Consider the following 16,194-nt stretch of genomic DNA (forward strand, 5'->3'; position numbering starts at 1 on the left):
CTGATTGAATATGTGGTTTGAATGAGAGCAATTAAGGGCAGTGCCAAAGTTAGGGGCTTGGGAGACAGGAAGGATAATGGTGTTGTCTAAACTACAGTGATGGAAAAGTCACGCGGAGGATAGGGCTTGGGTAGAAAAAGGTACAGTTCTGTTTTATCCCTTTTAGCATTTATTAAGTGCTTACTATGTGCAAAGCACTGTTCTAAGCGTTGGGGGAGATATAAGGTGATCAGTCTGTCCAACGGGGGGCTCACAGTCTTCATCCCCATTTTCCAGATGAGGTAACTGAGGCACAGAGAAGTGAAGTGACTTGCCAAAAGTCACACAGCTGACAAGTGGCAGAGCAGGGATTTGAACCCAGGACCTCTGACTCCAAAGCCCGTGCTCTTTCCACTGAGCTATGCTGCTTCTCTTAGCTTCTGCTTCAGTCCCTTCTATGGACTGAATGTCAGGGCCCACAAAGTTTGAGTTCCTGGGGCCCTATGTAACCTGGAAACACTCTCTGGCCTAGAACCTTCCTGCCCATAGGCATGCACCCTTTAGACTCTCTACCCCAAGGCCAAGGTCATTGATGACCTTTGAGAGGGTAGTTTCTGTGGAGTGAAGTGCCACTTATCTCTTTCATTCCACCTACATATTCAGTCTGTCACCAAATCCTGTTGGTTCTATTTTCACCACCTTGATAAAATCCGTTCTTTTCTCCCCATCCACACTGGTACTATTCTGATCAAAGCACTTATCAAATCCCACCTTAACTATTGCATAGATTTATGACTGACCTCCCTGCCTCCTGTCTCTCCCTGCTCCAGTCCTTTCTTCACTCTGCTGCCCAGAACCTTCTTTTCTAAAAGAAGTCTCTCCACTCCTCAAGAACATCCAGTGGTTGCCCATCCACATCCACAACCACAACAAACAGAAACTCTACCATTAGCTTGAAGCCATTCAATCAGTTCTCCCCCACCTACCTTACCCAGTGGATAGAGCACAGACCTGGGAGTCAGAAGATCAGGGGTTCTAATCCCTTGGACAAGTGACTTCATTTCTCTGGGCCTAAGTTATTTCATTTGTAAAATGGGGAGTGAGACTGAGCCCCATGAACAGAGACTGTGTCCAACCCTATTTGCTTGTATCCACCCCAGCACTTGGTATAGTGCCTGGGACATAGTAAGTGCTTAACAAATACTATTATTATTATTATTATCATTATTTCCTACAGCCAGGGCTGCCCATTTCCCTCCTCTGACACCAACCTACTTTCTGTATCTCAATCTTACCTGCCTCGGGGCGGGACTCTTACCTATATCCTCCCTCTGACCTGGAACTCCCTCCCATTTCACATTCATAGAGCACCATTCTCCCTATCTTCACATCCCTACTAAAATACTATCTCCTTCAAGAGACCCTCCCTAACTAACCCATTTCCCCAACCTATATACCATCCCCTCTGCATCACTCATGCACTTAGGTCTGCATCCCTTAGACACTTAGATATTCACTCCACATCCAGCCCCACAGCACTTAAATATTTACCTTTATACACTGCCATTTCCTCTATCCATTCATTTTAATGTCTGTCTTTCCTTCTAAATTGCAAACCCCTTGGTGACCTCATTCGCTCCCACGGCTTCAACTATCATCTCTATGCTGTAACACCCAGATCTACATCTCTGCCTCTGCTCTCTCCCCCTCTCTCCAGACTCGCATCTCCTCCTGCCTTCAGGACATCTCCATCTGGATGTCTGCCTGCCACCTAAAACTTAACATGCCCAAGACTGAACTCCTTGTCTTCCCTCCCAAACCCTGCCCTCTCCCTGACTTTCCCATCTCTGTTGATGGCACTACCATCCTTCCCATCTCACAAGCCCGCAACCTTGGTGTCATCCTCGACTCCGCTTTCTCATTCACCCCTCACATCCAAGCTGTCATCAAAACCTGCCGGTCTCAGCTCCATAACATTGCCAAGATCTGCCCTTTCCTCTCCATCCAAACCGGTACCCTGCTCTTTCAATCTCTCATCCTATCCCGTCTGGACTACTGCATTAGCCTTCTCTCTGATCTCCCATCCTCGTGTCTCTCCCCACTTCAATCCATACTTCATGCTGCTGCCCGGATTGTCTTTGTCCAGAAACGCTCTGGGCATGTGACTCCCCTCCTCAAAAATCTCCAGTGGCTACCAATCAATCTGTGCATCAGGCAGATACTCCTCACCATCGGCTTCAAGGCTCTCCATCACCTTGCCCCCTCCTACCTCACCTCCCTTCTCTCCTTCTACAGCCCACCCCACACCCTCCACTCCTCTGCCGCTAATCTCCTCAGCGTGCCTCGTTCTCACCTGTCCAGCCATCGACCCCCGGCCCACGTCACCCCCCTGGCCTGGAATGCCCTCCCTCTGCCCATCCACCAAGCTAGCTCTCTTCCTCCCTTCAAGGCCCTACTGAGAGCCCACCTCCTCCAGGAGGCCTTCCCAGACTGAGCCCCTTCCTTCCTCTCCCCCTCATCCCCCTCTGCATCCCCCCATCTTACCTCCTTCCTTTCCCCACAGCACCTGTATATATGTATATATGTTTGTACATATTTATTACTCTATTTATTTATTTATCTTACTTGTACATATCTATTCTATTTATTTTATTTTGTTAGTACGTTTGGTTTTGTTCTCTGTCTCCCCCTTCTAGACTGTGAGCCCGCTGTTGGGTAGGGACTGTCTTTATGTGTTGCCGACTTGTACTTCCCAAGTGCTTGGTACAGTGCTCTGCAGACAGTAAGCACTCAATAAATACGATTGATTGATTGATTGTGGGAAGGGATTGTGACTACCCAATCAATTGTATTGTATTTTTTCAAACACTTAGTACAGTGTTCTGCACAGGTAGAACTCAATAAATACCATTGACCAATTAATTGATTGGCAGTGGCTATGTAAATATAGGGATTGGAGGGTAATAATAATAATAATTGTGGTATTTGTTAAGTGCTTACTATGTGCCAAGCACTGTTCTAAGTGCTAGGGTAGAGATAAAGTAATCAGATTGCACGCAGTCATTCATTCATTCATTCATTCATTCAATCGTATTTATTGAGCACTTACTGTGTCCAGAGCACTGTACTGAGCACTTGGGAAGTACAAGTTGGCAACATATAGAGACAGTCCCTACGCAACAACGGGCTCACAGTCTAGAAAGGGGAGACATACAACAAAACAAAACATGTAGACAGATGTCAAGTCATCAGAACAAATAAAATTAAAGCTAAATGCACATCATTAACAAAATAAATAGAATAATAAATATGTACAAGTAAAATAAATAGCGTGATAAATCTGTACAAACACATATACAGGTGCTGTGGGGAGGATAAGGAGGCAGGGTGGTGGGGATGGGGTGGAGGAGAGGACAAAGGAGAAAAAGGGGAAAAAGTCCATGTCCCTCAAGGGGCTCACAATCTTGATCCCTGTTGTCCGCCCTCGGACTTGGCATGACTGACTCCATCTTGTGCATACCAATAGTAACCCTCCATTTTGTGCATACTGAAAACACTCCAGTATGTGCAAAGCTACATTAACAAAAGTGGCTCCACTCTGTCTGGAATGTCCCCATCCTGTGCTGACCGTTATCTCCTGATATCCTGATAACAGGGATTTTGACACTAAACAAACCATGACAAACAAAATGTTGTAATTTAACCCAGGAGCTAGGAATGCCAAGGTTTCACATATAACACGTGAGCGGGAATCCTTTGTGTAGCTCAGATGGGGAACTAAATAGAAGAGGAAGAAGAGGCTGGGATTGGAGTTGCTTGCCACTCATACCTCTCTCTGGAGGTGAATGGGCAGGTAGTCAACCTTCCTATCTTTCCTGCTCTATCTGAACTCATGTCTCTGACTCATTTTTCCTATCTGGGTCACGACCTTGGGTTCTCGAACCCTGCGGCTGACTTATACCGGTTATTCTATTTTGCACCCTATTTTTCTTTAACAATCCCCATTTTACAGATGAGGTAACTGAGTTACATAGAGGTTAAGTGACTTGCCCAAGATCGCACAGCAGTAACAGTAACTTCTTTTGGCGACCACGAAAGGACCTGAGTGCTATGATCTGGATAGGAACAACCTCCATAGGTGAGAATGGTAGACTCTCCTTGTCGACGAACTTGTAAGTAAGGATCCAAGTCTCCCCTTCTCTCCTTCTGGATTGTTAATTTGGAAAGCTCGGTGAGGTATAGGGTTAGTGGTTTCTTCCTCCTCCAGTTACATGGTGGAGGATGGTTTCTCCCCACCTTCGGTTAGAGGGGGCAGGTGGTTTCCCCTCCTGGGTTAGGAGGTTGGGTGTCGACCTCAGAAGACGTTCTGAGGGGCCTGGGAGATGTTCTAGGGGTTCGTTCCGGGTTAAGCAGAAAGTGGTTTCCGGTTGTTGGAACCATGGGCTCGAGTTACTCTAAGACTGGCTCGTGTCTGTCAAAAGCTCTCCAATCATGGGACAAGGGGCACCTACCTGTAACTAAAGGAATGTCTAAAATACAACTTGTAGGCTGTCACAAGGCCTGGACTAAGTTCCGGGACCAGGGAACAGGGTTATTATTTCTGGCCCGAGGGAGGGTCATTTGGACCTCAAACTCTTCCCAAACTCAGGGACGCTTTATCCTGTTCCCGGTCTGATGAAATGTGCTATTGGTATTGTTGGGCTAAAATTAGTAAGAGTCAGTTCTCTCAGACCTAAGTAGCAACATTGTTACCCGTAGGAGAAAAGACTGTGGCCTTCAGTCCCGAATCTGCAGCCCCACTCAGCGGACCTGATGGGTACCTCAGTTCCTATCCACCCCCACCCCCTGACTTATTTACCTCCAGTACTGCTTCTAGCCCCCGTTTGTGAGAACTACCAGCAGATCCCAGTGGCAGATGGGACTATCATAGTAGCCCTTTTAACCTGGTAGCAGAATACTCCACCCTTTCAAAAAAAAATCCACAGGAAGTGTATCGAAGGGTCCTGGGAATTTTTAGAACCCATCTTCCTACTTGGGCAGATGTAGAGGAGCTGCTTGAATAGCTTTTCCACTTCTGGTGAGTGCTTCCACCTCAGAGCTCTGACTGTCAAGTTAGAGAATGATGGTCAGGCCTATGTGGCATGGCCAACAATTGAGCCTAATTGGAACTTAAATGTGGAAATAGATTGGAATAAACTTAATCAGGTTCAGCAGACTCTCCTGGCTGCCATCCAAGAATTGGGCCATAAACCTCCTAACTGGGACTCCTTTCATGGTATGATCCAGAGGTAAGGGGAAACCTCTGATGACTTTTTCACTTGACTTAGCGAGGAAGCAGAGACACTTGTACAATTAAATCTGGATAATGAAAGAGATGCTAGAGCCCTGGCTACTGCATTAATGAAACAGGGGAGGTTTGCCAATTATTTTGATAAGTATATTCCCGGATGGGCAGCAAAGCCCCTGCCAGAGCTGCGGGAGATTGTGTGCCATGTACAAAATATGAAACCCACCAATGCTGCAAAGGTCCTGCTTATGGGCACACGTTCCTCCCTGGGGCATTGCTTTTATTGTCATCAGGAGGGTCACTTGAGTCGAGATTGCCCCAAATTGCGGTGAAATAAGTGGGGAAGACACCCACGGTTTCAACTCCCAGGTCGTCCGAACAGTACTAGACCCAATCAGGGTCCAGCCTTGAGGAATGGACCCCGTATCCTCCCAACCCAAAATACAGGACCCGACTTCAGCACCTTTGGACCTTGGGACCCAGAGGGACACCAGTGACTCTCATCCCCCCCCGAATATGCGATCCCCTGGGCATGAGTATCCCAATGTGTGTGCCTCACTGGCCGGTTACTCCCAGGGGATTGACTTCCCTGATCTGAGCCCACATGATGAACCATGGGTAAAGCCATACGGCATGGCTCCTGCGATGACTGATGAGTCGTTCTGTGAATTGACCATTAATACAAAGTCCTATAAATTGCTAGTTGATATGGGTGCAACCTATTCAGCACTCCCTTCCTTTCCCCCTGGCGCCCGGGGAAAGAATAGGATAAGTATAGTAGGGGTAGGTGGGAAAGTTCAAACTGTTTCTAGAACACAGCCCCTACAGTACTGGCTACAGGGGATTTGCATCCGCCACTCGTTTCTCATCATTTCTTCCACTCCATCTCCTTTAATGGTACAAGATCAATTATGCCGTTTGAATGTGACTGGTTTGTGATGATCAGGAAGGAATTTTCTTGACTCTAGGAAGCCTTCTGGGCAAACCTGATCCAGTGGACACTCCACCTGCACAGCTGAGTTCCCTCATGGGACTCCTGGATGCGTCTCCTTGCACAGATGATCCCACTCTAAGGACATTGTCCCTGACACTGTGGAGTCATGGTCCATCAGATGTAGGCTTTCTTTATGGGGCAGAGCCAGTTACAATTGCAGTCCGAGAGGACCGGGCACCTTCCCAAGTCAGACAGTATCCAATGTCTCCAGAAGGTAAAGTGGATTTAAAGCCCTTGATAACTGCCTTTTTGCATGAGGGAATTTTAATCGAATGTTGGTCTCCTTGTAATACTCCTTTGTTGCCTGTGCGAAATCCAGGCTCCCCTCCATCTTATCAGTTAATCTAGGACTTGTGTGCAATTAACTCTTACATTTTGCACGTGCACGCTGCGGTTCCTAGTCCCTCGCTGGTAGTTAGCTCCGTGAGTCCTAAAGCAACCTGTTTTACTTGTATTGATCTAACTGGTGCTTTCTTTACCATCCCGGTGTCCTATGAGAGCCAGTACATTTTTGTCTTTACCTGGGAAGGCCGTCAACTGACCTGGACAAGACTTCCCCAGGGTTTTGTCCACTCCCCAACCATCTTTTCGAGAGAATTGTGCAGAGCCCTATCACCCCTCAAATTACCCTAATGGATCAGTATGTTCCAGTATATGAATGATATCCTTATTGCCGGGGACACAGAAGATCTGTGTCGGTCTGGTTACCTCCAGGTCCTAGCTTGTTTGCATCAGCTTGGTCTTAAAGTCAGCCACGAGAAACTGCAGTGGTGTCAGCCCCAAGTAAAATAACTTGGGTTCATGTTGTGGGTGGGAGAAAGAGCAATCGCCCCCAAGCGAGCGAGCCTGATTCAGTGCATGCCTCTCCTCTTGGGACATGCCATTGTTGTTCAGACTCCACACGAAGTTGTGCACCTCCTTCGTGGAGCAGCCACCCAAGCCCAATCTGTGGCACATCTGACTAAGTATGAGGATGACTTATTGGAAAATCTGCAGGTACACGTGGAGTGCTGTGGCTCCGTGAATCTGGCTACTCTGCTGGAGTCCTCCCCCATGACTGACCAAATTCATGATTGTGACGATGTAGTTCAGGAAAGTGTAGCTCCTCGACCTGACCTCCGCGATGAGCCTCTGTTCACTCCTGTTACTACTAATAATAATAATGGAATTTATTAAGCGCTTACTATGTGCAAGGCACTGCTCTTAGCGCTGGGGGTATACAAGGTGATCAGGTTGTCCCACAGGGGGCTCATAGTCTTCATCACCATTTCACAGATGAGGTAACTGAGGCCCAGAGAAGTTAAGTGTCTTGCCCAAAGTCACACAGCTGACAAGTGACAGAGCCAGGATTCGAACCCATGACCTCTGACTCCAAAGTCTGTGCTCTTTCCACTGAGCAACGCTGATCTAACTTTGTTTACAGGTGGCTCCTCCTGTATGGACCAAGGGGTATGCCTCACCGGCGCTGCCATTGTTACCCTAACCTCTGTGCTGTGGACCGGCTCCCTCCCAGCTTCTTGCAGTGAGCAGGCAGCTGAACTTGAAGCCCTTACACAGGCATTATTACTCGGTAAGGGGAAGCACGTGAGCATCTGTATGGACTCTAAGTATGCCTTTGGGGTCTGTCATGCTACAGGTGCCCCGTGGCAAAGTCGTGGGTTGCTCACCTCAGCTGGCCATCAGGTTGTTAATGGGGATCGTATAGAGCACCTACTATGGGCCCTTTTACTCCCAGTCGAGGTGGCCATTGTGCATGTTCGTGCCCGCAACCGAGGAAGTGATTCCCTGAGTTTGGGCAATTGCCGAGCCAACGAGGCCTCTTGTTGGGCAGCCCTCCAGTTTTCCTGTGCTTCTTGTTTTTGGTGTGCTGTGTTTCTCAGCTTCTGAAGGCCTGCCTCCGACATGCTTCATCTACCCTGATGCTTCTGCAAACCCCAACTGTACCCCTGCCTAAGGCCGAGGTCATGGACCTGCAGCACCATCTGGGTGCCATGTGTCGCTGAGGAGGGAGATTGTTGTGTGTGGTCTGCTCTGCTATGCCTGAATTTTTCTGTCTTTTCCTTTACTTTAGGTGCCGGCTTTGCGGAAGGCCTATTTTATCCCGAAGAGGGTTGTGTATGGTCCTCCCAGAGGCCATGGGCCTCAGAAGGGTCAAAGGGAGGATTGTTGTCTGCCTGCAGACTTGGCATGACTGACTCCATCTTGTGCATACCAATAGTAACCCTCCATTTTGTGCAGAATGAAAGCACTCCAGTGTGTGCAAAGCCGCATTAACCAAAGTGGCTCAACTCTGAATGGGATGTCCCCATCCTGTGCTGACCATTATCTCCTGATAACATCCTGATAACAGGGATTTTGACACTAACCAAACCATGACAAACAAAGGGTTGTAATTTAACTCAGTATCTAGGAATGCCAAGGTTTCACATGCGGCACATGTTCAGGAATCCTTTGCGTAGCTCATATGAGGAACTAAATAAAAGAGGAAGCAGAGGCTAGGATCAGGGCTGCTTGCCACTCTTACCTCTCTCGGGAGGTGAACGGGCAGGTAGTCAACCTTCCTACCTTTCCTGCTCTATCTGAACTCATATCTCCGAGTCATTTTTCCTATCTGCATCACCACCTTGGGCTCTCAAACCCTGTGGACATTTACACCGGTTAACCTATTTTGCACCCTACTTTTCTTTAACAATCCCCATTTTACAAATGAGGTAACTGAGGTATAGAGAAGTTAAGCGACTTGCCCAAGATCACACAGCAGACTTGTGGCAAAGCTGGGATTAGAAGCTATGATCTCCAACCCCCAGGCCCATTTTCTTTCCACTAAGCCATGCTGCTTCTCTGTAAAACCCCAGTCACTGGAGAATCTTGGAGAAAAGCAGGAGATGGAAGATAATCACTGCTTTCCTCACAGGAGGTTTCATTGCTTCCATTCTGTGGCTGGAGAAGAAAACATGGCTTATTATCCTATACATGTATGTTTGCATGCATCTATGTGCATATGCACATATGCATGTTCATGTGCCCAAGAACATGTGCACTTATGATATTCATATATACACATGTTCACATGTATGTACTTATATACAAGTAAATATATCCATATATTTTCCACATACACTGTGTATGCATATATATGCACTCTTTTGTGTGCTGAAGAGCTTGAAATAGGACTATGGTATATCATAAGATACATACACATATACACATAGATATTTGTCTGTGTATAGGTTCATATATGTAAACATGGAAGAATTTGATTTCTTTTAAATAATTAGCCATGAGCCCAGTTTGTGCCTCCAAATCCAAGAGAATTAGAACTGTGCAATTCTTCCATGCTCTGACCAAACGGGATTTTAGTTCCATTTTCAACTAAGGTTATTGGAGACAGAGTTGCAAGGTGGTAGAAGGTGCTTTAATGCCCCTCACACAAGCCCTGGTGGAGAAGATTCATCTTGAAACAGGGAGCCAGACAAAGAAAATCCTTTATAAATGTGGGGACTTTCATGGTATTGGTGTCCATCTCGCCAAGAACCTGGTCTCTAGAGAGGAAGAGAGATAGGGGATCAGAGGTGAAGTAATGGCAGAAAGAGAGAGCGGGAACTTGTGGGTGCTGGTACACACAGGTGATCTGGAGACTCAGATCCAATTCAAGGACTGGAGGAATAAGTGGGTTCCCCCAGAGCACCCCAGGAGATAGCCCCAGGGCTACAGACCTGGATCCTGAAAGTACCTCCCATCTTTAAAATCTCCCAGCTTTAAGAATCCTACTGCACTATAAGAATAGCAGGATTGACAGGGTGGATTCCCTAGGCCAAACTGCAACCCAAATCCTACTCTGAAGATTGGATTTCTGCCTTGAGATGATGATGATGATGATGATGATGGCATTTGTTAAGCACTTACTATGTGCAAAGCACTGTTCTAAGAGCTGGGGAGGATACAAGGTGATCAGGTTGTCCCATGTGGGGCTCACAGTCTTAATCCCCATTTTATAGATGAGGGAACCGAGGCCCAGAGAAGTGAAGTGACTTGCCCAAGGTCACACAGCTGAAAACTGGCCGAGCCGGGATTTGAATCCGGGATTTGAGCTGTAAGGAGAAGTCAGGGAAGGATTGGATGAGGTGGGAGAGATGGATGGAAAATCAGTGATGAGAGTAGTACTTAGATCTTAAAACCAAATACGGCTGCTAATTATGGCCTTATGATTAACAGAAACTTTAAAGAGGGTCTGCTGAATGCCAAGAAAGAAAAAGCTTCAGACAGCTTTAATCGCTAACTCAAGTTCATTACCCTTTCCCTCCTGCTCCAACTCCCTGATCATGATTCCTCATTCAGGAAGGTTAAACAATCTTTCTCACCTCCATCTATTGAAATGTAAAAATAAACCTAGCAATATTACCAAAAAATATTCTTATAGAGCTTTGTTGTAAGTTTGAATTTAAAATGTGGAAGTAAGCACATGTGTTTACCCATTCACATTTAAGGCTAAGCAATGCCAACTGAACTCTCCATCTCTACCTCACAGTAGACCACCCCACATTCTGCAAAAAGGCATTTTCTATGGCAAACCATGAAAATGTCTGCAATTTGGGGGGAACATATTTTTCTTCTCAATATTTTCTTCAGTGCACCTTTCATCTCACTGTTTCTCAAATTGTAGATGAGAGGGCTTAGCAGAGGTGTGAGCAGAACATATGTCAGAGAGAGCAATTCCTTGCTCTCTGGCATTAGTAACTCGCCTTTGTAACTGACCTTTGGTTGCAAGTAGGTGAGATTAGCTAGGCCGTAGAATAGGGTCACAGAAGTCAGATGAGAAGCACAGGTGGAGAAGGCTTTTTGTCTTCCAGCTGTTGAAGACATTTTCAGAATAGTGTAGAGGATGTGAGTGTAGGACAGATGTATCATCAGGAAAGGAAGCATAACTACTGAAATGGTGCCTATACAGGCATAGATTTCAAAGAGGAAGATGTCTCCAGACACGAGCTCCAGTACCGGGGGAGTTTCACAGACAGGTGATTCATTTTATTGTGGTCATAAAACGGAAAGCTAAATATCCAAGGGGTTTGAATCATGGCAATAAGTGATCCGGAAATTACAAAACCCACTGTGAGCTTGGTGACAACTGCTTTACTCATAAGGACGGGGTAATGCAGGGGTTTACAGATGGCCACATAGCAATCATAGGCCATTTTGCTTAGGAGAAAGCATTCCGCAACCCCTAGGAATAGAATGAAATACATTTGCACCGCACAGCCACCAACCAAATGGTTTTGTGATCCACTGAAAGAATCACAAGCATTTTGGGGACGATCGTTCCACTCTAACAAGTTTCTGAGATGGACAAGATCCTCAGGAATAAATACATAGGAATGTGAAAAGTCTGTTCCAGGGTGATGATGAAGACAATGACCATGTTTAAACCAAGATAATTAAGTCAATGATTGAAAACACCACAAACAGAAGAAACTGCTGTTTGGGAAAGTTGGAAAAACTCAGGAGAATGAAGTCAGTCACAGTGCTCTGCTTCCCCTCATCATTTCAAGCATGAAAACAGTAAGGCAAATGGCATGTTAATGCTCTTCAGCATGAGTTTAACTTATTCTGAAATCTGGCTTCTGCAATGGCAACATCCTGTTCAGCTTTCATTCACAGCCATCTATGAGAGATCAGAATTCAGCATTCTCATCCCTTCTGGGATCTCCATTTGACATTTGCTACATTCACTGAACAAATCACCAGGATGTTAAATTGCACACAAAGCTTAAAAATGAATGATGGATATTCCTAGACCAAAAGGACGGAATCATATTTGCCATTAGATGGAGAGTTTTTGTCTACACAGTCATAGATAACATGGGATTCTGTAACCATAAGCATAAAAAAGGTTTTGCTATTCATGTCTAAATCAATCAATTAATCCATCATATTTATTGAGCACTTACTGCATGCTTGGAAGAGCACTTGGAGTGCTTGAGAAAATACAATATGACATCGAAACTGAAACATCCACAGTGAGCTTGCATTCAAGAGAGGGAGAAATGTCGGAAATAGGATTTAAACCCACACCTCTTTTCAGAGACCAGAAGCCCCAGCAAGGGGAAGTGACAACTCAAGTCTGCCTCCTCAGACCACTAGGCCAGGGCTCTTGCTCTTCCTCTAGGTACACAGGCACATAGATAGTTTCTGTTGACAAGGATTGCTTCTGGCAGGTATTCTATATGATCGGGTTTGGCTTCAGATGTTTGACCACACTAGTGAGTCGAATAACCCCCGCCTTCTCTAGGATCACATGGCAGGAAGTGATGACATGCAATATGACTTATTGACATCATTCGGGAACAATGTACAGTAATCCTCCCTAACCTATTTTTCACACACCTGAACGTAGCCAACTGAACAATCAATCCATAATACTCTCCCAGGCCTTAGTACAGAGTAAGCACTCGATAAACGCGACTGATTGATTGATAATATCCATTTGTACTTCCCAAGCGCTTAGTACAGTGCTCTTCACACAGTAAGCGCTCAATAAATTTGATTGAATGAATGAATGAATGAATGAATTGAGCTCTGTGGAAAGAGTACCCTGCCCGTGAATTCTCCCCCTCCCTCCGCCTGAAAAACCCAAAGCAAGGACACAGAACTGCTACACTACAAGGTTGTGCAACAGGAACTATCCCAATCAGATAGACAACCTGGGAATACGGGAAGGGCTAACCGGTTCAAGGAGCCTTCGTATTTGAGGCATTGCCGCTATTTTTAGTTGTAGGCATTTAGACTGAGCCTTACAGAGACTGACCTTCTGATTAGTACTCGGAACCCCTCCTTAGCTTGCTTGCTGTGCTACAGCTATGTGAGTACACCCAATAAAGAGGCAGAACTGATCACCCTGGCTCGAAGTCTGGTCTTTGGCTCATCATTACCCAATCTAAAAAGCACGGAGCCTCCCTCTGGTCAGCGACCCCAGCTGACTTGGGGACATCACCCCACAATTGGCATAGTCGGCAGGATTGTGTGTCAATGCCCCAAACCCCAGACATGAGTAAAAAGGAGCCAGGATGCCTGGTATCTCAGATCCCGGGGTGGAACTCGGGACAGGTGTAGCTGAAATGCTGGATATGGCTGCCCTCCCCGCCCCCGGGAATGGGGTGCTCTAGTGGAGACCTCAGAGGGCATAGAGGACGCTCTATGAGCCCTGAACATACATAAGATGTCAAAATCAGAGCAGAACTCAGAGCGGAACTCGGGGATGTGATCGGACATAGCTGAAGCGATTGATATGGCTGGCCCTCCCCAGGAATGGGGTGCTCTAGTGGAGACCCCGAAGGGCATAGAAGACACTCTATAAGCCCTGGAAATCCATAAGATGTCAAAATCAGAGAGGAGAGCCGTTGCGAATCTATGACGGCTGCTGCTGGTGGCATGCCAAAATGAAATGAATATGCGTCTGGAAAGTAAAAGTACGGCCCGAGAAGCTGGAAAGGCAGTTCGCAAGAACCAGGAGTCAAAAGAGCCTTATACAGGACTCCTACAAACGACAAATAAGACCGCCGAAGAAGCAGTCGAGAAGGGGGTTACCTTGAGGTGTAGACTAGCAAAACTGAAGGGGCGCCCGTTGTGCCACCCCAGGGTATGGACACTTATAATGGGCACCAACTGGGACCCGGAAGCCTGGCACCCAGACAAGAATGGGGTGAGGAAGAAATGAAAAACATCATAGAAGAAGACATCGAGGGAACTAAACTAAACTAAAAGTACCCTCAGCCCTGAAGGGATAGGGGACCCCGAACCTAGGGACCGTATCGCTGTAAGGGATTATGGCCCGGAAGAATTGATGGGGTCCACAAGCAATACCATCAGCAGCCTCGAGAAATGCTGCTGTCTCGGATGGTCCGATGCTGGGACCAGGAGGGTGACGGGATTAAATTAACTGGAGTTTCAGTTACCCTCCAAGTCAGACAGTGGTTGAAGGTGGGTCAGGTCAACATGGGTAACTACTCCCTGAAGGATTGGGCAATGGCCACCAGAAAAGGCACCTGGACCATCCCAGACAAGCTACCCGCTGAACCAGAAGATTGGGTGGATATAGAAGGGGCATGCACATTATTGAGAAGGTTGGAAATGAAATAGTAAATATGTGCTGCAGGAGATTATAGCCCCAATGCAGCAGTCTTGAATTCCGGGATGCGCAGTAAGCTCCTCAAGTTGGCATCCCCTAACATAGAGGGAGTGTTGCTATCCCTGGTTGTGGAGAAGATGGGCAAGCCTGTCATACATCTTGTACTGGCTTTGGGGGATCTGGAGGGGCTGAATCCAAAGCGTAGTAGGATTCGAGGGGTGGTTCCAACAAAACCCATCACTCTGGAAGAAGCGAAACAGAGGGTATCCCGATCCCAAACGTGGAGAGATTCAATAGGGGCCAGGATCAAATGAGAAGAGATTGATAAACAGTCAAACACCGTGATTTTGGCCCTGTGGAGAAAACTACCTAAGGATCAGAGGTATACCACAGGGGAAGGCAAACCCATAGCTGAAGCACCGAAAGTGTCAGTGGGCGCAAAAAAAGGAGGCCCGTTCACTCAGCCCCAGGTGGTGCCTTCTGCACCACTGTACCCGGACCTGAACGAATGGAGAGACCAGACGTAGGGAAGTAGCCAAGGCCTCTCCCTTTGGGTTAGGTCAATCAGAGGGGATCGGAGGCCATACATTACCCTGACCGTTTGCTGGGGCCCCCAAAATATTCAGTTCACCTTTGCCTTAGTGGACCTCATTTGCTCCCACGGCTTCAACTATCATCTCTACGCTGATGACACCCAGATCTACATCTCTGCCCCTGTTCTCTCCCCCTCCCTCCAGGCTCGCATCTCCTCCTGCCTTCAGGACATCTCCATCTGGATGTCCGCCCGCCACCTAAAGCTCAACATGTCGAAGACTGAGCTCCTTGTCTTCCCTCCCAAACCTTGTCCTCTCCCTGACTTTCCCATCTCTGTTGACGGCACTACCATCCTTCCCGTCTCACAAGCCCGCAACCTTGGTGTGATCCTCGACTCCGCTCTCTCATTCACCCCTCACATCCAAGCCGTCACCAAAACCTGCTGGTCTCAGCTCCGCAACATTGCCAAGATCCGCCCTTTCCTCTCCATCCAAACTGCTACCCTTCTCATTCAAGCTCTCATCCTATCCCGTCTGGACTACTGCACCTGCCTTCTCTCTGATCTCCCATCCTCGTGTCTCTCTCCACTTCAGTCCATACTTCATGCTGCTGCCCGGATTATCTTTGTCCAGAAACGCTCTGGGCATATTACTCCCCTCCTCAAAAATCTCCAGTGGCTACCAATCAATCTGCGCATCAGGCAGAAACTCCTCACCCTGGGCTTCAAGGCTCTCCATCACCTCGCCCTCTCCCACCTCACCTCCCTTCTCTCCTTCTACTGCCCAGCCCGCAACCTCCGCTCCTCCACCGCTAATCTCCTCACTGTGCCTCGTTCTCGCCTGTCCCGCCGTCGACCCCCGGCCCACGTCATCCCCCGGGCCTGGAATGCCCTCCCTCTGCCCCTCCGCCAAGCTAGCTCTCTTCCTCCCTTCAAGGCCCTGCTGAGAGCTCACCTCCTCCAGGAGGCCTTCCCAGACTGAGCCCCTTCCTTCCTCTCCCCCTCGTCCCCCTCTCCATCCCCCCATCTTACCTCCTTCCCTTCCCCACAGCACCTGTATATATGTATATATGGTTGTACATGTTTATTACTCTATTCATTTATTTATTTATTTATTTTACTTGTACATTTCTATCCTATTTATTTTATTTTGTTAGTATGTTTGGTTCTGTTCTCTGTCTCCCCCTTTTAGACTGTGAGCCCACTGTTGGGTAGGGACTATCTCTATGTGTTGCCAATTTGTACTTCCCAAGCGCTTAGTACAGTGCTCTGCACATAGT

General features: G+C 47.2%; 1 pseudogene; it reads right to left on the minus strand.

Moving 5' to 3' along the window:
* Window positions 1-10,580: 10,580 nt before the first annotated feature.
* Window positions 10,581-13,526, minus strand: LOC119921304 (annotated as a pseudogene).
* Window positions 13,527-16,194: the final 2,668 nt, after the last annotated feature.

Source organism: Tachyglossus aculeatus, assembly GCF_015852505.1.
Source record: "Tachyglossus aculeatus isolate mTacAcu1 chromosome 12 unlocalized genomic scaffold, mTacAcu1.pri SUPER_6_unloc_2, whole genome shotgun sequence".
In the NCBI taxonomy this organism is placed as follows: domain Eukaryota; kingdom Metazoa; phylum Chordata; class Mammalia; order Monotremata; family Tachyglossidae; genus Tachyglossus; species Tachyglossus aculeatus.